The sequence below is a fragment of the Varroa destructor genome, unplaced genomic scaffold (genome assembly GCF_002443255.2).
Source record: "Varroa destructor unplaced genomic scaffold, Vdes_3.0 BEIS01000001.1, whole genome shotgun sequence".
NCBI lineage: Eukaryota > Metazoa > Arthropoda > Arachnida > Mesostigmata > Varroidae > Varroa > Varroa destructor.
Genome location: NW_019211454.1, coordinates 39,828,104 through 39,852,393, shown reverse-complemented (window position 1 = coordinate 39,852,393; position 24,290 = coordinate 39,828,104). Strand labels below are relative to the sequence as shown.

General features: G+C 41.8%; 3 long non-coding RNA genes across 4 annotated transcripts; 1 reads left to right on the top strand and 2 right to left on the bottom strand.

Moving 5' to 3' along the window:
• The first annotated feature begins 314 nt into the window (after nucleotides 1-314).
• On the top strand, nucleotides 315-8,655 carry LOC111250689 (uncharacterized). Of its 2 annotated transcripts, none has more exons than XR_015318654.1 (3): nucleotides 315-1,300; nucleotides 7,101-7,166; nucleotides 7,950-8,655. It is a non-coding gene; the product is annotated as an uncharacterized LOC111250689 (long non-coding RNA). The 2 variants fall into 2 exon arrangements; XR_002673475.2 differs by having other exon boundaries at nucleotides 365-1,300; nucleotides 7,098-7,166.
• Nucleotides 1,329-3,344, bottom strand: LOC147758630 (uncharacterized). The gene is made up of 3 exons (XR_015318655.1): nucleotides 2,776-3,344; nucleotides 2,064-2,338; nucleotides 1,329-1,469 (listed from the first exon to the last, which is right to left on the bottom strand). It is a non-coding gene; the product is annotated as an uncharacterized LOC147758630 (long non-coding RNA).
• Nucleotides 8,656-11,337: 2,682 nt separating the features above from the next.
• Nucleotides 11,338-23,333, bottom strand: LOC147758629 (uncharacterized). Its single transcript, XR_015317861.1, has 2 exons — nucleotides 21,530-23,333; nucleotides 11,338-18,963 (listed from the first exon to the last, which is right to left on the bottom strand). It is a non-coding gene; the product is annotated as an uncharacterized LOC147758629 (long non-coding RNA).
• Between the last annotated feature and the right edge of the window lie 957 nt (nucleotides 23,334-24,290).

Sequence of the window (24,290 nt, the reverse complement as noted above, 5' to 3'; positions counted from 1 at the left end):
GATAACTATCGCAGTTATTATATGTTGCAAAGCAGCCACTGCGGCCTGAAATGTATAGCTGCGCTTAAATCACTGTGCCGTATTCCATAGGGTATAGCACTGTTGTTGTATGGCTTCAACTGTGACCATTTCAAATGGAGCCTGGCTTCAATTCGTTTTATTCCCTGTGAACTAATGGTTAAATTATGGATAAAAAATTATATATAATATAAATTAATCTAAATATTATATAAATTTTTTATATATGTAATTACACATGAAACATATGCGTATATCGCTATCAGATGCATACTTTTGCTCGTGATGATACAGTTGCAACGCGCTTGGCAACAGTGCCAAACGACGTGTTGGGCGGTTTGCGAGCGAAGATATCTTTCGATCCTCTAGTGAAAATATCAAGTAACATCTCTTGTTGCTCCGTCCCTCCAGGTTGAGCTCCTTACAGCCACAAGCCTTGAAATCAATGCCGGCCAGGGGTAACCTAGCTTTTCGCAGAAAACACAGCTGAAAGCAGTCAGCTATAGATATTTTTTTCAATGAGAGTCACGTATTGGACTACGCTTTATTTGGTTTGTGCTCATTTACGAATACCTCATACTACTCAACGGCGCCTTCTCTGATAAGCAGATAAAGTCTCCATTATCGAATTTACTCTGAATTTTACCGGATCAATAGTACCGAAACTAAATGTTTCAAGCCTCACGTCCGATACCGCAGTCATTCATTCATTCAGTCAGGGCATTCCATCAGATGGATAGCTCCCAACACAAAATGAAGTGCGCTTGTTTGCCTGCTGAACCTAAAGGCACGAGGTGGTCGAAGTTCGAATGATAATACCTGCGACAAAACAGTTTCACGATGATCTGCAAAGAATAACGATGTACAACTATGACTGGAAATGCGCCTTCAAAATTGATCTCTTCATAAGTAAGCGTGGAATAAAATAGATACGTCTGCACCATGAATTGTGCACATAAGCATTTCCTTTCGCGTTTTCGCACGAGAAAGAAGAAAGAGGACGCGTCATATTGCGATGGGTTGCACAGTTCGGAGTGCTGAGTTCCGCACAAAGCCGTACCGAGATGAGTCCCAGTGCCGGAAAGAGGAAATTTGCCGTCGAGTGTTTTGTACAAAGCGGAAATCGAGAAGCTGAAATCGGCTCGAAGATTCAATTTGGAGAGGGAAGAACATCATTTTGGATTAACCGGTCCAAATGTCTCTTTCTTGCGGGGCTCTGGCCACGTCAACCGCCACAGTTATCAACTCGAAACGTGTGAAATCGTCAAATGCCCTATGCCAGGTATGTGCTAGTGTGACAATTACTTCCTCACTCCTACTGCTGGACTTCGCTACGTGTTGTAGCTAACATTGTAGCATGTATCTTATGTTCATATAAATAACGACGCACACTCGTTTCCTTGTTTCGGCACAGATGCGTTGCGTGTAGACAAACGCCCGTATCCAAGTACCTGGTGTATAAATTGAATTATATATTAGAATAATTATTCCCCTATGTGTGTGCGTAGCAATGTATCATTGTTATCATCAAAATGTACAGTTTTGGTTTCTCTTCTACAAGCTCAAAAATTTGCAGGTACCCTGGAAGCGTTGGAGCGCTGCATAGAATAATCTTTATTCAATAAAATAAGCTTTTGCAGCTAGGCGTCCTATTTTAGATACACATTAAATTATACCTTTCGTCAATATATACAACAATAAAGAAAACAGGACAGTTTGATTACTTCACGTTTAAAGCAACAGAAGTACTAAATTATCATGAAGAGATAACATAAACTAAACAAACACCTTTTTTTAGATTACAAGAATATTTTCTAGGTTTGTCCGATAACAGTGGTAATATCAGCGACTCCAGTCGTTCTTACAAGTTACTACAGTTAACTACGTAACAATAACAGCCAAAACAACACGTCTGTGTGATGTTTTGCTCCTAAGATTGCCTATGAATATAGTTTTGCACTTCTGCACACACCGAATTCATAAAATAAAATATGTAAAGTGAAGTAAGATTTATGCGTATATAAAATGAGACAAGATGGCTCTACCAGGGATAGTATGGAGACCGCTGCCGCTGGGGCAGATTGTTGTGCATCCTATACCCCAACGCAAGTTCGAAGGAAAAAGTAGCGAAGGACTCACTTTGTTGCCAGTACATATTTAGGGCGACGGCCACCTCGTAAACAACTGCTGAGTTCGGACACTAGGCGCCTGCTGGCAAATACATTTCGAACGCAGATAAACAAGCTGTGTCGCGCCATATCAGCGCAGTCAAAATTACTTTGCTGAGGTCGGCGCGTTTTTTTCGGTCTGAAAAAATACGCTACCAACAGCAAATTTCTGTTTATGCAAATAGATATTGCTACGGGTCTGATATATATGCCCAGAGTATAGGGAACGGTCAGCAAGCACTGTAGACTGAACTGACGATCAAGATAACAAAGTACGTTTATGCTACAAAGAGGAAAAGGCTAGATGAATTTACCTTGCTTACGCTCTGTGAATTTTGTAGTTGCTACATGTTATTACATTTAAGTATCACCAGCTTGGATGAAGCAGAATCGAGCTTGCTACTATTATTGTCAGGTATCTTTCTGATAAATACGCTACCCTGTAAGCTATCACGGGAGTTATTATTGTCACGCGCCTGAAAGCGTAGTGAAGACCCGACGTTTCCTTTACATCCATGTATTTTGTTTAAGGATCAACTCCGTGAACTAACAAACATATGTCTTGAATGAAAATAAGCGGTTTACTTACTTGTCTTCGCTATTTGTGTGCACTATTGTGCGACCTTAGTGCTTTTTTCTCTTTCGTCGCACACTTTAGGGTTACAGTACTTTGGTCAGGAATCTGAACTCTTATCATTTATAACGCGAATTTCGAACAGGGATTTAATTGCAGTGTAGAAGGCATGTTGGATTTCACTATGCTGGGTAAACGATAACGTGTCACGCGAGACGGAACGGTTCACAAAAAACGGAATATTAGGTCTCTTTGTTGATGTTGGATCGAAAAGGATTTTGCTTTGGCCCAGTTGTTTGAACAGAAAAGTGGCACATCTGAATGGTAGCGCGGCAGAATCAGCAGTCCCATGTGAGTGGGTGTGAAAACGTTTCTCTGGCGGTGCGCCAGTTCCGCCAACGCCGATGGCTTCGGATGCAGGCGTCGTCGTCGTTCCAAGAGCGTCTTGGCTTCTCTCGGGTCGAAGAAACTAGCTCGCATTCCAAGCACGCGGTGACTGGGTTTGCTAGTTTCTCACAACAACGACGTGGTGTGAAGTTCCGGCTGCGTAGCCAAGCTAGGGGTAACACATGCGCCTTACAAAAGACGCGGCCGAGCACCAAAAAAGGGCCTCACTTCAAGCCGCCGGCTCTGCATAAATGAATCCCTTCAACCTCGGAACGTTGGCACAAGCAGCAGAAAGCGCAGCCGAGCCTACACCAGCGGCGGATGAAGCGGCTAAGCGTTGAAACGCTTCTCCCCCTCGTGCTGTGCCCCTTTTTGTTAGAAATCTAATTTCCGCAATTTTACTATTTCGTATTTCTACCACTAGCGCCATGACTACCACTACCCTTCCTCCACATCTACTACTATATCTTCGTTTTTTTCCTGGTGAAAAAAGCTGCAAAGGGAAAATGCAATTCTGTTTGCTTGAATGTCGTTGTTGCTCAAAAGGGAAAGCAACCAGAAAATGCTGTTCGTAGAAAAATTTCTGGCCTGAACCATCAACGAGTAGCCACAATAGATGATAATAACTAAGTGTTATGCTGTTTAGGCCAAAAATAAGGCGTTTTATTCAACAATTCGTTCAAATTGTTTACGAACATCAAAGCTGAGTTGCGGAAATAAACAAAGTCAGCCCGAGCTAGTAATATTGTCGAGTCATCCTAGTGATGGCCATATTTTAGCTGTTCAGTTGTGGCATATAGCCATCGCTATGTTGGATCTCTTTTCTTGAAAGTAGGCTTTTAGATTATGTGATATCACTGTCATGCTTATTATTGAGTCTAAGCACGGGAATAACATGCGGGAAATAGTGCATCCGAAATTAGCGAAGATGCAAGTCCTTCTTCCGTACTAAGCTGTACTCATACCTATGCTTATTTAGTTCACCTATATGTCTCGTGCCTGTTTTTTCCACGTGGGATATTAAACGTATCCGATAATGGACAGATATCTTAGACGTTTTTCGAAATACAACTACAAACAGGCGAAAAATCAACGTCGATCTCATTGCTTTTGAAGTTTTTTGAACACTTTATTTGAAGGGATCGCGTAAGTTTGTATGTACTTCATAAAAGATATAGAAATACATCTTTAGTAGATTTTTCTCATAATTGGAGGTGTTGTTAGCTATAGTTTAATATGGGCGATAATGAAGGCAACGGAAAAAGCAAAAAAGTATTTCGATGTTACTCCTGTGAACTAATCTTCCGCAACTAACGGCCTGTTTTTATAAAGTACTGTACAATTTGTCTTATTAAAACATGGCGCGTGCCCTAGAATATACAGCTGTCACAGCGTCATCGTCTTTCGATTCCGCAGCACGTCTATAACTGCACTCGCCTTTTTCGTTCTGTTTCCTCCACAACGATCCTAACATCGTGGAAATCCAGATGCTACGAAGATCACAAATCAGGTTAACTTCAAAATCTCAATCTTGACTGTTTTTGACCAAACATGTTGCCACCACCTTTTTTAGCAGTATCTGTGCGAACATAACAAACTCTCGAATCAGCGTTGTTTGCTAAATCCAGAAGAAAATATACGCTGTGTAAAAAATGTCAGAAGAGGGCCTGATAGCGCAAAACCATTTCTGCATCCCTTTCGTGGCCTCTTTTGCGGGCTCTAACCCAACTTATGATCTCCGTTTGTTCATATACCGTACTATGCTAACCTTAGAGAACAAACAAAAAGGAGAGAGATACAGGAACGAATAGGGGCGGGAACGTGTCCTGTGAATCCTTAGGTGTGAATCCATGTGTTCGGGTGTTTATGTACGAGAGTATCGGTAAGGAATGGTAGGAATCTCTCCCTATCTCGCTGCGCCTGCTTCTGTATCTCCTACAGAGATGTGCATATATTTATGGATGACGAGAACAGAGGACTCGAAGGCCGCCTAGCTGTCCGGCAGATCGGTGATCGGAGGGGAGAAAGCAGTTGACACTATGAGACTGTAAGAACCGTGAGGCTTTCAGCCTCAGCAGCACTTTGGAGTGCCACTCACGTTCGAGTTAGATATATTTCTCTCATGCGACAATGCGGTAGGCCGCACTCGGGGCCAACCGCGACGACGACGACGAAGACGAGTTGTGCGACGAAACACCTAGCGAAACGGAGAGGAAGGAAATTGTGGTGGGAGAGACAGCTCACGCTCGCACCAACCGTCTCCCTCCTTCGCCCTCTGTCGCGTCCGAGGCGTATTGACGACACAGAGATGCTGGCAGATCTTCCTCACTGGCCAAGCAGGGGCAAAGTTGATACTGCGACGCTTCAGAACCCACCAGCTGTCGGTGGCGACGCTTGCATCGGCCTCGACTCGACGTTAGTCAAGGCGCTGCCCGGGAAGCATTTCCCAATGCGATACGCGACGCGCAACATGAGAAGCTAGAATCATAGCGGAGAATGAAAGAGCGAATGACTGCTACCTACCACCAGCGCTATCTCCATATTTAGAATTCCACGCGTCAGGATGCTGACGTTCAGTCACCGCAGGAATGTTTTCGCTGCATTCCATCAAAAATTTGCAACGGTTTAGTTCTACGATTCGAAGTAAAGAGGAAGTGTGGGATTGCCGAGGTTGAGGTGAGAAGTGATGATAGAAAGAGTAGCCTGCCAGAATATAGCACATGTCTATGCAAGCGTTGCGTTACAAATTTTTAATGGTGCATGCATTTCTTCAGAAACTAGTTCTGTCGATAAAAGTATAGTAATTTATATTCCGTACTCACCTATCCGGATTATCATTAACACTATTGAAATCAGTAAAAGTAGACGATGATGTCTTTGTGGGGAACAAACAGTTAGAACCGTGTGGTTGACCCACCCGGCAAATGTCGCAGAAGCAGAATATCACACACTCCAAACCTTTTCGCTAGATCTATTACCACCCTGATGTGTGTTTCCAAAGCTTTTTTTCTATTGTAAAGAAACCCACGTGAACATGTGAAGTACTTCCAGCCTGAACAGATTCGCCTAAATCATTGTTACATCGTAGCCACAGTGTATACAGTGGTCAAGGAATTTCTATAGTAAGAACTGCGAATTGACGGACAAAAGCTTTCGTTTTTAAGAATAACTAATAGAATTTTTATTGCCCCTTACTCATACATGATAAATATGCTTCATCCATTGGCCCTCTACGCTATGAAACTGATTTACTTACGGTAATCACACGAGATTCTCTCGACCGTTCTTCTAGGCGATAGTCTAAAGTACCATTATTTCTATGAACGACTTCCTAACCAAATAAAATACAACACCAAAGAGACCATTTTCGTGTTAGCGAGTATTATTTCTACTAAGCGGTTCGTTGTACTACAGATATACATTTCAAAGTTGGTCTTTAAACGCCCATTCCATTGTCCACTATAGTTAAGAAACGTGGATAGCCTTAAACTTAAGGCTGTACGTAGAAGAAGATAGAGCCATTGTATAAACGGCTGAACTACTGCAGGAACAGGAAGTCGTTGAAACGCCGCTGGCTTAAAACCCAAAACGGAAATGTGTCCTGTGAAGCAATTCAGGCTTAAACTTAGGGTTCAACGAAGTCTACAGTCTGAATATATTATACATATATGAACATAGTATGTTCCAGTGTTTTTCTCTCCTGACTGCTCGTGAAATCTTAGTGCGGTAAAACACCTTTTTAGTGGCATAGGAAACTCCAGCTTGCGGGTATGCCCAGTATGTCATTACCACAAGCAACATCAGGAATCCATGACCTATCATAGCGCAACTTTAAGATCTCGTTACATGTAAACTGTATGTATCGGTGTCAAATGTGCTGGGTCTATGCCGAAGTAACAATTCTATTCACCGAAAACGAATAAGGCAAAATCAGTTTTTTTTTTTTCTAGAAGCCCCAAGGTGGATATGTGGAGGGAACCAATTATATTCATCGGCAGAAGCACTCTGATGGCGTCAAGGTATGCCTACTATATAGCCAAGGTGTTCAACATATTTCTAGTGGGATGCATTAGCTTAAGGCAGTGCAGATAGTACATCAGATAATGAGTTGCCGTACTGATTGAAATTCTGGCATTACTCAGCCTCCGTATATCAAAGTATTGACGATAAAACCAGTTGGGTTTTTTCTCATATGCAAAAGCTTGTTAGACCTATGTCTGCTATACATGACACAAAATGTACCTACGATAGGTTTGAACTTCACACTGGTAGGAAAAAATGCGCTACCATTGCATCATCACAGAAACCTGATTACCTTACATAGAGGTACATTGACCATCGGCTACTTTGCGTTAGGCTGTTTTTCAGAAGCCGAAAACATGTCTTTCCGAAGTTAGTTGGATTATGCTTGCCTATAACTTACCAGTACAACGATCAGCATGAAGTATGTTTAGTCGCGTGATATTAATGAAGGCGTTTCGATAATTAGATATAAGCCTTGGTCACTAGACAATATAGAGCCTGGGCATATGACCTATGCTAGAGCTCAGGATGATGCAACAAACAGGTTATATATGTGAGAATGTTGTTCAATTATTTATATTGTAAGGTAAGTACATCGTTTTCATATGTAACTAGGGTCGTATGAAAGAACGAAACATAAATTACCTAGTTGAGACAATTAAGCCATTAACAAGTTAATGAATCAGTGGATGACGCCAAACCTCGTTAAATTCCTCTATTATTCGGATTTTATGGTTATACTTTTGCTTAATCGGCTGCAAAATTTACGATATTTCCAGTGCCCTCTTCATCCGTAATATGCAGTAACTTTCGCAAAAGAGAGCGATGGGTTTTCGACTTCGAACAGTGGTTTAGCACGCAAGTCACCTTAAGCGAAGGAAAACCCCCTACCCCCTAACAGCGCTAAGGATGCTAACCCTATTTCGTCTGAAGGGACCTGCTGCTTTGTGCAGACGAGACTGGAGGACTGCAAACTCGATTGTAACGCCCGAGTAAATGTTCAACCCGATTAAATTGTTTCTCAGCGAAGACTTGTACAGATCCAATTTAAAGTTCAGGGCTCCAAGCAAAACTCGTATCCAGTTGAGTTCGACTTTCGAGTTATCGAGCCAGCCTTCGTAGGCGCTTTTTTCTTTGACATATATATAACTGCTTCCACTCTCCGCTATATACATGATCAATACTCCCATTTTCCTAAATATAATACTGTGCATTTCAGTAATTAAATACATGTTAGTGGATTACAACGTTTCGGTAAAACGGGCACAAAACAAACAAGCATGTTTTTTGCGAATGCGCTATATGGCCAATTGAATATCCGTTATTAATCCGTGATGTCTGACACGTACTCCGTATAAGATAGTCTAAACCTTCTTTACGTGTGTACATGGTATTATAAAGGAATGGCTATGTGTAGCTTAAAGAAGGATAAGGCTTAATAATATAAATAAAAGATAAAAAAAGGATTCCATTTTGGATCATTAATTCAGTCTCTGCTGATTTTTGTTAATTAACCCTAACCTGGTCTTTTTAACCAGATGTCCTAAACGTATAGAATACATGCCAAGCTATACTGTACAAAAAGCGACAGTTCCACTCACTAGCAAGCAAAAATATGTAAGTATGTTCCCAAGTATAATGTAGGATCTACATGCAATGAATTGGCTGATCTTGTTTAAACTACACATCTGTCGAATGGCATAGTGAATGAAATAAGTTGGTGTAACAAATGTATACGTAATCTTTCGACACCATGTTGATTGAATGCCCTAAGAGAACGTTGGTTAGCATCGTAGATGGTGTACCCCTCAGGTTGCACGAAATTGAACAAGGTAAAGTTTACGCTCAGGAGAGTATTATCCGTAAAAAAGACGTCTAAAATAGACTGCGAGAGAGAGAGAGAGAGAGAGAGAGAGAGAGAGAGAGAGAGAGAGAGAGAGAGAGAGAGAGAGAGAGAGAGGCGATTTGTAGCTGATAACGCCAGGGAAGAACAAGCAATATTTCAGCGGAGTCAGTGTTGCTAGCAGTGCCCCAATCCGTCCAACTTTTTCTTCGTGTTCCATTTTTCTCCTCTCTGTCCCTCTTTCTTCCATCTTTTTACTTTGTCTCTGAGCGTTTCTTGGCCACGAGGAGAGTTCGCGAAATTCGTTCGATGTTTTTGTTGGCCAGAATCATTGATGTGAGTGAAACCGATAAGCGCATGCTTCCATAGATCGGTGCAGCTTCTGCCGCTTTAGACTGCTGTATTCAATGAAATTGGCGCAAGAGAAGCAAAGATTGTTCTGCACTGACGAAGCGGGACGGCCAGGAGTATCAGCCCTAATCAATGGCGATAAATGTATCGGTACTGTCAGAGCAGTCGGCGAAACGCTCATGTTTGGTTATTGTATTACAAACCTGAATTTTGGTTTTACAAGGGATTAAGAGGGTTAAGAAGAAGTTAAGAAGAAGAAGAACGAGGTTGATTAGATGTAACGGTGTGCAGCAGACTGCGACTGCGATGCTTCCACTGACAAAAAAGCCGTTAACCACTTATAACAGTTTCCTGTTCTACTTTGAGTTTTGGGCTGTACTGGAGAGTCAAGCACTGCGTTTACTTAAAACTTAGCTATTTTTTTGGTACATACGAAAATTTTGACACTGAAACACATTTACTCTATTTTTAATCAGAAGTTGCCTTTGTGACGCCCTTTCAAACCTGTCACACTTCTACATTTACTAAAAACAACTCCACAGATGAGATGAGATACGTTCGAGATATAGTTTTGGAGAAGAAAAAGGTAATGGTGATTGGAAAAATTGAGCTGTAAAGACTTTTGTCCCACAATCAGTGCGAACCCATGTTTATCCAGAGACTTGCTGAATACTATCACTTCTAAATTTAATGTCAGTTATTTTAAAGGCACTAGGCCAGTTTCATTGGCAGTTATTTTGCATTCTTCTTTTAAATGAAGGAAACGGTCCTGTTTCCAAAAGATAGCGGCAAAAGATGACTGATTAGTTTCTACAGCTAAGAATAGGATTGTCATAAGATTCGTGATATCCCTCATCCATTTCAAAAAAGGTAAAATAGTTAGCAAGCAACCTTCGGGTTTTTCCTTCGATCGTTCCTCGCCAGTAGCTGCTTTTTGTATAGCCTGCAACCTAGCTGATAATAGATAGGCAGCGAGAAACATCCCTTGAGAAAATCGATAACGTATTCGGCGAAATGTTCTTATCTGCTTGATGCCGACCTCGAATTTATTCAGTTTATTTCAACAAAGACGTCCCAGTAGAACCCTTCTTGTCCATTTCGAAAAAAGTATCTAGGCCTTGTTGTTTTTCATTATCGCTTGTCGTTTTAGATATTCTTGTCTATCTATTGAGCAAAAGTAGTTTTTCTAAAAGCCCATAGATCTGCCGCCAGCATCCAGTATCCGGAATGTCTGTTACGTCCGTAATAAAATCCTTAGTCCCGCTGCTTTGGCGTCTGAGTACAATGATAAAAATTATATACTAAATTAAAATACTGCCACAAACTATCGGGCACTGCGCGAAAATTACAAAGTTCTAAGGTGAGGATGGGCAAGATACTCTAGATACCACCCGAATATCAGCTGACACAATTACGGTCTTACCCTCTACCTTTCGCATCCTTCCATGACGGAGCCAAATTTCTTAGGTTTCTCCTTTGAATGTATTCCGCTTTTCTTCGGCCTGCTTACGGATCAGTACAGAAACAAGTGTATGCTAAAATACATAATCCCATAATTAAAAGTTATGTTTTATTTACTGTTTTAGCTGCATGACCACAGTGAGACGCAGTGTACCTAGTACGCGGTAGTGTTTCGTCGTTGTTATCAGCTGTTTCTCTTACAACCTGGGCCATTTACTGTATAATGAATGCAATCATCGTCGCCAGCGCGCCCAAGCTGAAGCCTCTTATACATAAATGTGTTTATTGTTGTTCTGTGTTCCATATAACTGCCAAGGGCGTAAAACTGTTAACTATTTCTTGAAGGCAAAAAACCTCTATATTTCATAACCGTCTAGAAAGCTTGCTGTACGAACTAATAAGGAGAACGCACACGAGCAGTGCGTGGTTAGAACGAATAAGGGCGACGTCCATTGGCCTGGGAATCCTGAAGTGGGGCGTACAAACTAAAGCCGGCAAGAATCACAAGCCAGTCGGTTTCACCAACCCTCTGTAGTTTATTCTTTGGTCTCCCCCATTCGCTTTGATTCACACTTCTCTCGGCGTGTGTTATGTACGGTCAGTTCATTCCTAGATCATACGGGAGAGTATCCCCTTTCCTCTCTGTCTGTCTGCTATATACCTAAATGTTTTCATGTGACGCACAAAGACTGTCGTCTCCACAGATTCCTTTCGCGTTAAAACCAAGTGGAGCGGAACAGTTCTTTATTATGTAGTCAAGTTAAGCCCCTCATGGTCGACCTGGTGAGTGGTCCGCCTTCTGCAGCTGGTAGCGGCTCAAGACGTCGAGATTAAAAACACTTGAGAACGCCTCATTTCTGTTTCGCCTTCGTCCTGTAGTAGAAGGAGCGACAGTCGTCGCGGCCGTGAACATGCGGTCTTCTGCGTTTGGCACTTACTTTGTATTTACATTCTCAGCTTACGGATTTCTGATCGCAGGCCTTACTACCGACTCGATCGCTACTACAGGCCAAAGCAAACTAGGCGAGCACCAGCTTACTCCAGTCGGTGCTTTCTTACTGCTAAAACTGGCCATGCTCCGCTTTTCTGTGGAATGCAAAGAGAATACAGAAAATACTCGACCGACAGACAGAGACGCTATTGTGAGTATTCAGCTTTGAATGCCGCTTTAAAGTTCGTTTCGTCTATTCATCTGCTTAAAAATATAATGATTTCGTGTAAATTACCAGACGTGCACCATTATGTTTTGAAGGCACATCCACATGCCAGAACTTTTAATATTATAAGTAACATAGGAAGTTTTTTGGTGCCTTTTTTGGAATATGACACATGGCTTAAGAGGCTGTACGTAACCAATTTTCACTCAGCAACGATCCTCGATTTTTGACATTCATCAGTTAAACAATGCAGCTCATATAAGAGTTTTCATCTGGGCACTCTAAAAATGAAGATATGGATTTTTAAATTGGTTCCCTCAGGCGAAGACATGGTCGTCAAGAGTGTTTTGAGAATCGAAGAATAGTCGGTAGCCTGAGGGTCAGACATCAGGTAAATATGGTAGGTTCGCCAAGGGTTCTTACAACAGCTGAGTTATGGTGTCCCGGATCGTTGTTACGATATCTGCCCGAGCGTTTTCGTGGTAAAAAAATAACACCTTTATAGTTAGGAGACTGCTGAGTGCAACTGTTCATTGAGTGCAGTCGCCACTCAGCTGTGCAGGCAGAGCAGATCGACTTCTTCTGTGATATGTGCACCAAGTTTTAGAGATTCACGGTGAACGATGCTTTTCCTTGAAGCACCGAATATATAACTAACAGCCTTTTAATTTGTTTGTTCTTACTTTGGATGCTGGGGAGCTTTACATTTCGGTGCTCAGTAATGTTGCCTCGTATTAAACGTACTTGATATCTGTGACGGCATAATTAAAAATATACTGGGATTAGCTCTGCAGTAACAGAATATAGATGTTGACAAACGCGCGGTCCTTGCTAATATGTTAACTTGGAATTAATAAAGGAAAGCTGAGTCATTCTGGAAGAAACCGCTTCATTTTTGCTAGTTGTAGTCAAAGGCTTCATAAGTACAGGTCAATAGCGCAATATCCCAATATCAGAAAGAGCATTTAGAAACATCTACGAGACTTTGCATCGTATGTGTTATACGAGCGTTGTTGAATTCATAAAACTAATTTGAGGGATTTGCCAGATACCTAAAGGTAGTAGCCGGGCGCAACAAGCGACATGAATATCTATCGCAATTTTCACCGTATTCGGAGCATCCACATGTTACATCAGTCTTGTGAAACTCTGGTTTTCTGCCAAGTTTCGGGAAAGCCAGTAACGGCATATCTGTTTAACCGGTTCGTCTCTTTCGAATCCTTGTTCCTCATCGCACCCGAAGCAAAGAAATTCCTATCAATCACCTGCAGGAAAACCATAGTTGACTAAAAATTTTCTAAACGAAGGTTTCACTAGCTAGGCCAACAAAATGACAACACGAACTTTGATGAAGTTGAAATTTGCTTCGAATACCTACAAGATTTTTAACAGAACTGTCCCTGTTGTAAACTTATTCACAAAGGAATCTATTTCAAATACGAATTCTTCATGCGGGGAGCTTGCGCCTCTAAAAACATCCTCACATCGACAACATGTAAGCTCAAAAAGCCTTCTGCGATACCTGTACATCATTATTATCATTAATATACTCGAGCTCTTTCTTCGATGAAGACCAATCGAGAGGAAAGTACGCGTAAAAGTAATAATTAATATCGACATGTCATTACATAGAATTATAAGCACCGGCCCATTTTTGTGTAGTTCTCACTCTGTAAACTAGCTGTTGTTGCCGAGAAGAACAGGCATATCAACAGGAGTTCTCAAACAAAATTACAGAAAAAAAAAGTGAAGTATTTGTTTAGGTTCGACGAACCCTTACCCGAAACAAATCTACTTCAGCGATTCGGCGTCCTGCATCGGTAACAACGACTTGCCAACAAAACCCTCAAGAAATCGTTTCCTGAAGGGCTGTCCGCCATAAACGATAATGGTCTTTTCCTTGCGCTGCTTCATGCGTTTCGAAAATGTTGGATCGACTGTGATCCGAAATCGGTTGATGATAGTGACAGAAATGATTGTATTGCATCATTGAAGACACGGAAACACAATGAACGGAAACGACCCGCCAGCCACGGGTTGGGAGCAATCAACAACGCATTAGTAGATTAGGGTTTGTCATTGAAAACGGTGCAATGTAGTATAAATTTGGAAACCTTTTCGTTTCTCTCCGATAGCTAATACTGAAGTTGGAGTCCCTTAGTGGAAAGTTTTACACTTAGCGTGCCTCCTACCATGCAGCACGCGAAGCCAGTCCTCTCCCTAAACAGGGACCATATATATATATATATATATATATATATGAAAAATATCGGAAATTCTACTTCTAGCCGCAGCTATGCAAACGACAGATTTTGCGCTAAAACAAGCCTCACAAGTGTAACAAGTATAGGCTTGCTTATATTGCAGGGTTCAAATCAGGCCTTACTTAAAACTGACTAATTCTCTCGACGGCGTAGGTTAGCTGAAGAAAAGCAACGCTATCCACTTCTTAGTACAGTTAGCACTGGTTTGACGTAATGAAGGATGTTATTCTGAGAAAAGAAAGGTAACGGAAGATATATTATGTAAGTTGATCTCTCCTCTCGTCTTTCAGACCCGTTATCCCCGGGCTGAACATAAGACACACAACAAGTAGCGAATAGTAGGAGGCGGCGAGAATCGACGGAATTTTTCTCTGGTGAAGCTGGAATCAGCCAGCTCGACGTGGCCTGGCTTCTCGTTCGATGGGCCTTTTACTCACCAGGGACGTCTTAGACAAGCTAACATAAATCTCAATAGACTACAAAAACTCACGTAGCAACAACGTAATAACTCCGAGACGAAGCTAAATCCCTGTGAAATAGTCACGTCGTCTCCGAAGAAACAAAGACTTTCTAACAAGAATTCCTTTCCCCTTGTTTCCGTTCAAAAGTTTTACTTCTATTCATGTTACTAGCAGCCCATTAGCAGGGGCCGTTCAATTTAGACTGTACTTTTCCCGAAAGTAAACGAAAGAAGGTAACTGCGTCAGTTGTTGTTGTTGTTGCGAAGCTATAGTATGATACACGCTCAGTGACCTGGTTGACTGAGCTTAAAAGTCGGTATACGCCTACGTGCAATAGGGCGTTAGAATACTTACTTAAGGACTGCAAATCATGTGAGCCGTGCGTGAATGTTCATTGGATAGGTAAAAAATGTAGGTTTTGATTTATTATGCCGAAGTGGATCAATTAACCTAACCATAACGAGATTCTGCCACAATATAACTTGGACGGAAAATTAAGGTGAGCCGTATTCGCTCGACATCATCACAAAAGTTAACTGCAGGCAAAGCCAACAATCGAGAGTGTCAGTGTTGAACTGTGTTTAAGGCTCGTTCTCTTCACCCTGATAAGACGATAAATCTATCTTGTCTATCTAAGCTTAAACGATTAGTTCAAATGGTCTTAAACATAAAGTTCTATGAATGACAGATCCATCTCTCATTTTCTATAGTAAAATCTATTTTACATTGAGTAAGTCGCTCTGGTCACGGCTTGGAACAAAGGCTACGATCAGTTTCAGTGTTGTGTTCATTTCATTTTACCAATAAGTCTTTTAGCACCTACAGTTCCTAGGCATACGTCATCACGCTTATGTTACTCAAGCTCAATACAAACCATGAGTAAGCGATAACTATTTACGACTCCTTTGAAACTAAAGACACCTAATTGTCGTGCGTTCGGATTCGTTCAGGCAATAGTAATGCTATTAAAAAAAAAGCTTTCTCGAACTATGTAATTTCTTGGGCCAGCAATTTTTCGGCCCTCGTAAAAATACAAGTAGACTTTTTGTCTTGATTTAACTTATTCATAGTACTAATATCGTTACATTTTGGTAACCATCCGAATTGTAAACATAATGAGATTATCTACAGTTGAAAATGACGTTATGCAAGAAATTCTAGGCTCTTCTATTTAAATGATTCCACAGTTGGGAGTCATAAATGTATTCCTCTATGAGCGAATTTGTTTAGGCAGCTCGTGGTTACAGCTGGAAGCTTCTGTGTAACTGTATATTCTGTGTTCTGTGAGTGTATAGTAAAACGAGCTTTCGAAGAAGCCCCTAAGGGCTGTGTGGCACTCCAGTGATCAAGCGGTACAAGTTCACTGGAAGAATCCTGGCTGTTGCTGTATTGGCCTAGTATAGGTTGCCCGACGCAGAACAACTAGTATATCAGGCATGCATTGCTGCCGAAGAAATAATTCAACACTTGATATAGAATCTTCAGCTTGTGCTATTCGAGTTGAAAGAAACATCCACAATTTATAAAGTTTCATCTTGCCAAGTTTATTCGGCGAAAGGCAAGTGTCCGCAAGTTATATGTTCGTTCCATGCGTTGCCAGATGTACTTTTCCAATCATACTACACCCACCCTTAGCTTTATTTTCGTATTTGAATTTCAGCCATTATCTTGCTGAATAAAATATGACAAAAGCTCATTATTGTTTCATGAAACGATCTCTCCATGTTTGATTAAAAGTAATGAGAAACTCGATTTATCCTTCCGGGCGTGCCCTGTCTCGTTGCGATGGTGAGTACGCAATTTACATAGGCTTCTCGCATTGTGCAATAAACAATTACGAAGTATGATGTGCCATGAAACACGTGTACAACTATGCGGGACGACAATGATAATAATAACAACTAGGTATACCACTTTCTTTTTGGCCTTCACTGGAAAATCCTCCACCCCCCCCCCCCTTGTACGTATGCGGTAAGGTGCAAGAAATCTCATCAATTTATTGATGAAATATAAAATCACTCTCGAATAGCATAAGCCAATTATGCAATACCAGCAGAGTCACTATACATACTGACTAACCAGTACGTTATAGATGTTTCATGCCTATAAACTCACGTCGCACTGCCAGCAGCAGTACGATTTTCAGACAAAAAGCACTGCTGATGGCACGCTAGATTAAGCAAACAGGTCGGGAACGGTTTTGAAAGGTCTTAATAAGCATTGGGAAAAGAGAAGGAACGGAGTGAACAGCTTATGAAATCTAAGCTATTCGTCCAAATAGCGGCCCCGCCATATTTTTTTTGCGCGATATTAACCACTGCACAAATCTTTAACATTGTAGTCGGGTTTCTGATACATCAGCTAACCGTAAATTCTAACATGTATGCTCTGCTTTCCGTTGCGTTCAATATATTGAGCCGATCGGAACCTCTTGGTGCTCGCACATATATCAAACACACGAGCTCTACAGAAAAGGAAAAGTCGGAAGCGAAAAGGAGAAGGAGGGAACTAGCGGCACAAAGAGGACTGTTCTAAACAGTGGTTCTGCTACTCATTCGGCAAACGATACGACTAACATCACTTTAATACTGGGAGAATGAGTGACCGAGACCCTAAATTAAACCATCATTTCATCAGCCATTTCAGCCCGGACGGATGGTCGTCCTCGTCGGTTTCGTTTTCGATGCCCCCCCATCCTACACCAAAGTAAGTTCGAGGATCTAACTCGACTTACGGGTCAGTCAAGTCGAGTGCAGAGACTCGACTCGCTTTTACGTCTAAGTTTTTAAGTTTCCGGGCAATAGATTTAAATCGCGGTCGATTGAACACAATGAGCTCGAGCAGCCAGATCAAGCAGCGTCCGGCATTGGTGTCATTAGCTGACTCCTACCCCCGTCTCTCTCATTTTACCACTTAGAAGTTCTTCAGTCAACGTCTCCAGCGCCCCCCATCACCACGTTCCAACGCTCTCGCAAGCTGAGGCCCATACGGACGCTTTGAGAGTGCTAAGTTATGTGAAAACCTATTATCGAGAGACGGGAACAGACGGCGAAGGAGTACAAAGCGTCGGCTGTAGTCAACTGTATGTCGATAGAAATCTGCTTAGTAGCTCGCTGTTCAATTGGACTACATTATTTATGTGACAGTTGAGTTACGAGAACGTTTCAAGTAATGGTGGCACATTAAATAAAATGTTTCTCGCAGAGCGACTAGGTGAATCCTTTAGGAGTGCAGGGTTGACACGAAAAGTAGGTGTTACTTATAATGACCTATACGAGTACTCACAGGACGTGCACACTCATGTAGGACCGTTGCGAGCGGTGAGACGGGAGACCTGTTGCTCTCTGTTTTAGTGGCTGCCCCTAACGATATTGAAACTAATGTTCTTGCGATTGTCCAAAACTCAAAGAAAACGGCATGCTCATAAATTGGTTCGAACAGCCAATCGTTCAACTAGACGATCAATAAATATCTACGAATTGGCAGACGTGTCTGGAAAGTATCTTTACGACAGATGGTACCACTCAATATTGTTACAATGTCACATTACTGCTATGGGTACAGCGTTGTGTTAGTTGTAACTGTACACATGTGCCACGTGTGTACATATCTATACCGTTGCCTGTTCTCTTGTTTAAACAATTTTATATCGTAAACATTTTGCGCGATCCATTTCGTACCTTTGACGGTCAGCCGACCTTGCACACATCCTGTGGCAGATATTTATTGTTATTGCCTGTTGTTGTGATACCGATCACGGTTATATAAACACAACACGAAATCGAAAATGGGTTTTCCCTCATATTTCTATGCGCCCCTTTTAGCATTGTGGTTCACTATATAAAAAAAAAAAACCCGGATTCGAGGAGTTGATGAACATTTCATAACAACGCTTGGTTATCTTTCGAAATACTTGCCACCTAAAGACGCCTCATTAGTCAAAGTGAATTCCAAATAACTGTGTTCCATTCTTTCGCGGTAGTAGTCGCTATACCGATAGTCTAATGGAGGGAAGTATATGAGCTAGATGCAAAGAAGAAGACAAACGGAGAACGTAAGACAGCGACAGGGAAACAAACAGACTGAGTTTTCTTGCCTAATGGAGCTACACGTCCACCCCGGCTGGACCTGGTTGTGTTGATCAATCGACTGGATCCTGATAGACAAAGCCTGACTCTGTGAGCAGGCTGCGCCTTTCGTCGAAGAGGATGACACCGAGGCATTCGTTCACTTTGTGCTACGGCATGAGGTCGGACCTGCGCCAAACAGAGATGAACAAAAGAAACGTTAGGGCCTGATAGTAACAGCAACGGTAGGAGGCCAGTACTGGGGATAAGGGCCTCGCTTGGGACTACTACTGGTGCTATTACTACAGCTGCACCTGAGGCGCTGAAACGCTGTTATAACCCTAGACGTAGCCTACAATGAATAACACATTCGTTCGTTTTTACGAACTCGAACAACTTCGACAACGATAACAACAGTTAGTGTCGCAAACACTACTAACAGGTTTTTATTATTGTGATTTTCATTACTGGAATTACATTACTCATACTCGTACGATGCCACAGCACAACGTAAGATAGTGTGGGCAAAGGGAAGATATAGACAGACTCCCTAATCTCATCCACACTTGTGTGGGTGTCAGCGGGTTTGACCGTCTAAATGGAAAATCTATTTGCTTCATGAATTTAGTATCGTTGCTGTGAACAACCAATAGTTATGCTTAACTTAAACTTATACATGTGTGTTCATAAGAGAGATTTGCAGATACTGCAGCCGTTCGTAACTTGTATGGCATTTATATGCCTTTGTACTGAAAATGTAATGTTAAGCCTGTTGTGCTATTTAAGAGAAGCTGTAGATTTTTTCTTTGACCTTTTGCGAGCACCTCTTGCCCTGCAATAGGTTTTGTTCTCAAATGAGTTATATATATGACCAGTGCATATCACAGTGAATTCTACGGACGCAATTTCGTTAGTATCTTTAAAGAGCTAACTTGCGATTTTTCGCTTCTTTGGTTCGAGAGCGACCATCTTGCGAACGATCTAAAAGTCGATTTCTAAATCAGGTGCAGGCGATTGAAACACGAGTTTTTACGCACTGCTGTACCATAGAAAACATTAAGCATTTGTTGTTCAATTGAAGATCCTTTCATATGTAGCAAAACAATCAGCCTATGTCACCACTGTATATTATAAATAAGCTAAGGAAAGAATCAAGGGCTGGCCAGACCTTTCAACACTTCCCCAGGTGGTCGCACGTAAGTAGAAATTGACAGGGGGTAAGCTAAACGAGAAGACACGTCTCCGGGGGTTGGGAAAGCTTACAACAGGCACACGTGGAGATGTAGTTCAACAGCCGCTAGTGCATCGCGTTTTTCATGACGTAATAGTGATCATAGCGATTGCTGAAGTATACACTTACCAGAAAGAGGATTAAAAAATTTACGGCGTACTATTCAAGAACCATATTTATCAGTATATAATAAGTCCCTCGCACTCGCGCGAGTCCCCGTAACCCTGACGTCGTTTCGTGGACACTGGAACAATAGATTTAATTTGCATAATCTTCGAATATTTGGTTGTCATTCCACTTGAATAGTTCGTCACACAGGATACGTGGTAAATAATTCCGTTTGCTGAAATGGGGTACGCATTACCAGTTTTGTGTCTGGTAGCGCCGTTAAGCATAGCATGAGACACCTGGCGTCTATACTAATTGTTCGTCTACCGACCTTCTAACATACAGCCCACACACACCCCTAAGGTTTCTAGGTAAATATACTACTACTGAAACGACCCGGCGACTTTTCGTATGAATGTTATCCTTACCAACATACAAGGTTGGGCTGCTGACCTCGCAAGTAATGCAGCCTCTATAGAAAAAAGACAAACCATTTTTGCGTTTTCGAGATTCGATTACCATTGACGGTTTTATAATGTTGCTCAGGGCTCGATTTAGTCCGCAACTTTGATATTCCGTTACAACTATGTAAAATTTCCTTAGCTGATGGCGCGAAAGTAAGTACGTCTACAGGCTCACCGTTTGAATAACGCTAGCTACACATGCTGAGAAGAGTTAATAAAAATTCGATGACACCTGCCGCCTCTACAGGACAGCTAAGGAGTTAATGAAATAGCGCCACCTAATTGTGGGCTATTGAAATCATCAATGGAGCCTTAACTGGTTTCAACGATACGTGCAGAGGGTCAATGCGGGCTTATGAGTGGCCAATTTTAGTACGGGCTATGTCGAGGTGGACCACATGTCTTCATACATACGCGGCACAGCAACAGGTAGACGCTAACAGTTTGGAACAAGGTCTTACGTGCTCCGAGTAGCGTTCGCAAGACAAGATGATTTTAAGGGTCTAACTACAATGATGTATAAATGACCTGTCTCTAGAAGAATTTTGCAAATGCATCTTTTATGTAGAAATCATATTTTTCGGACGACAGTTACACGACATTTATGTTTTTTCTTTATCAATAGTCTACAGGAAGACTGACTTAATAGTTAATACTACTACTACGCCTGTGTGCATGCACTTTAATTCAGTGATTTAGTGAAAACACACAAAAGCCGAAAGACCGCCCGTGCCCATAATCTTAGCATGCACGTTATTATTATCCCAGTATTTTTGGTTAGAAATAAAACAGCAGTTTTTATTTTCCATCAACGGCGTCAATTATTAAAAATGTAACATGTATCAAGCTTCACGAGAAGATGATTTTACCGAAAGCAACATATAAGCGCGGGTCGAACGATATAATGAAAAAGGCTAATGATTAAAGCTAAGATGCTGAAAGAAGAACTAACCCATTTCCCCGTAACGTGAGAACGGATCTTCAGGATATGGGAACAGCCAGCTGGACAAATGAATTTAACATACTCGAGGTCCCGTTCAATTATTTCTCGTTTATCGGAGACGCATACGCAGAACATGCCAACAAGTGTAGCCAGCGGGAACATTTGAAGCTTTAGCTATAACACTGTAAGGCTTGAAGGCCTCTTCAAAGGTTTCTAACAGGAATAACTACCTCGGTTATTATTGATGGATGCTTAATGCCTCGGGCTAGTTTTAAGTATTATATTATCGTACATGTGCGAATCTAGATAAAATAGAATATCCAATATTTAAACAACATCTGTCAATCGAAATTGATTAGGACATACCTTAGACTATACGAAAAATCCTTCCAAGAATCACTCGAATTTTTGCTATTTTCTGTGACATAATTATCGAAATAATCGAATACTCGGCTATTAGAAAACTGCTGTAATAAGTGATCGAAATTACAAGGCTTATCATCGTAATTTTATGCAACTGCTGCGCACAAAGGGGTTATATATATATAAAACATTATATGGATATATATATCCAGGGGTACAGAGGAGGCCTGTTGATAGAGCTCAAATGTCCTGTTTAATTATCATAAATAAGATAATAGATAGATAGAGATCGTGCAAACAAACTGAATTTTTTATATTTCATCTCATGATTGACATTGTCAGAGTTGAGTTTTTGCGGGCATACTTGGCATTTATAGCTCAAAATCGCCTGGTCCTTTACACGAGCTGATAAGTTCTAAATGTGTGCTATTTAGTTGACGACGTGCACATCTACAAATGATGGAAGACAAAATAAAAACAAATTCCATACTTCCCTTGGCCGAATCTAAAACAGCTGGTTTTTAGCTGAACAGCGGAAAAGATACAACGGCGTTCCACGATGAGACAGACATAGGTTTCGAAGCGCGAACGTGCCTATTCTGATTCGAGTTCTTCTGATTCTATTTCATTGTCCTAATCCCAGCTCTTTTCGTAGCACAAAAATCGAACGCAGCACAACAACGGTACACAATTACGCAGTCCCTAGCTCTGTTCCCTTTGTTCGCTGATCTGCGCTTCACCAGCCGCAATCAAAAACACAGATAGATGCTGTTATGGGAATAAACGAAGAAGGGCGGGGGAGGGGGTAGTGGTGAGGGGTTATGAGCATCTCTTGTTGACGAATAACGTCGCAGCAGCGTCGATTTATGGCCGCTTCCCCACGTTGCAACTGTACACACGCTCACTAGTTTACTCTGATTGTGGCCCTTCGAAGAAGCATTCTTTTCTTTTTTTTTTTCGAAACTTTGGCGCGAATCAGAACGGATCTCCTCTATTCTTTCTGTTCTCTCGTGTCCATGTGCTCTTCTTTCATTGGAAAGCCGAACAGGGTTGCAGGGCTTCTCGTAGAAACGAAGAAGTGAGTGGCGTGCAAAAAGACAACCGACCGTATTGTTGGGGCGAGCAGTCAAATAGATAGAATGCGAATGAGGACGGCCGGGAAACGTATTGGGGAAGCCTGCAGGCTCGCGGATTCCAGCGCTAGCGGGCGTTCCCTCATCACAGCTACAGTAGCCGTACTGCACAACACTGCAGACCACAGACAACTGCAGACTACAGCCGCTACTCATGAAGGCTGAAATAAAAATACAAAAGAAAAAAACAACAGAAAAAAAGAGTGCAAGACAAAAGCAAGCCAGGACTTTTAGAGAGGGAAATGCAAAGGATCAACGCACGAAATAGGAGACCGGAGATGAACCAAACGTCCGCCCCCGCTCGTTGAAAGACAACACGAGAGATACAGAGCGGTCTAGTGTATGTGAGGTAAGGGAGAAAGGAACCGAGAGATGCAGATGAGCAAGAAGGAACAACGGGAAAGGATGCTGGTTACCTCGTGATGCTGAGCGTCTAGCAAAGAGAAGCTCCGGACGGAGCGTAGAAGGCAGATGGATTTAGAGACTACGATAGAGAAGAGGCATTTATACTGTTTGTTAGTGCCTAGCAATAGCAGTTGATGACCATGGTACGATGGCAGTCATTCCAGCTCTTGGCTTCTATGACCCGCATGGCTGCTTTGGCTTTTCCGTCGATTGCCCTCGCCCACATCATTACCACCAAGCTATTCGTTAAATCAATGTGCAACGCTGAAACATCTTGCTGTTCCCGTTTACACAATCGGTGTTGTTGTTGTTGTTGTTGTTGTTGCTGGTATCAGTGATGTGGCGGTTCGCTGCCACGCCTGATCTGAACAACGTAAACCGAACGCATTGTTTGGTTTTTATTGGTTGGTTCCAAGTAATCCTGTTGATGCGTGCCGGTATCAACGAAACATTGTTGTATATGCGTCCGCATGTACTAATCAAGTGTCTGGTAAAATTCGCGAAACCCCTCACTGCAAAAAGTATTCGGCTGAACAGAAGAGGAGGGTGGATGAAAACTGGGCCCGTTTGTACCATCATTGTAGAACGTGATGCACGATAAGGTCAAGCCGTCGCTACTTGAGATGCGTCTCGACCATTGAGCTAGATTTCACAAAAGCTAGAATCCATCGCAAATTTCGCAGCAGTGACTCTATAGCGCATCTAAACCACGCCTTCGTTTTAGATATCGATAGGACAGCCTTTCGCTAATATAGTTTTCTTTTTAATATACGAATAGCTTCCTAAAGTTGCTACCCACCAGACAAATGAGTGCGGTATGTGCTTTCTTTACTAATGCAGAATTCCAAAAATCCTAAATAACTACTTGT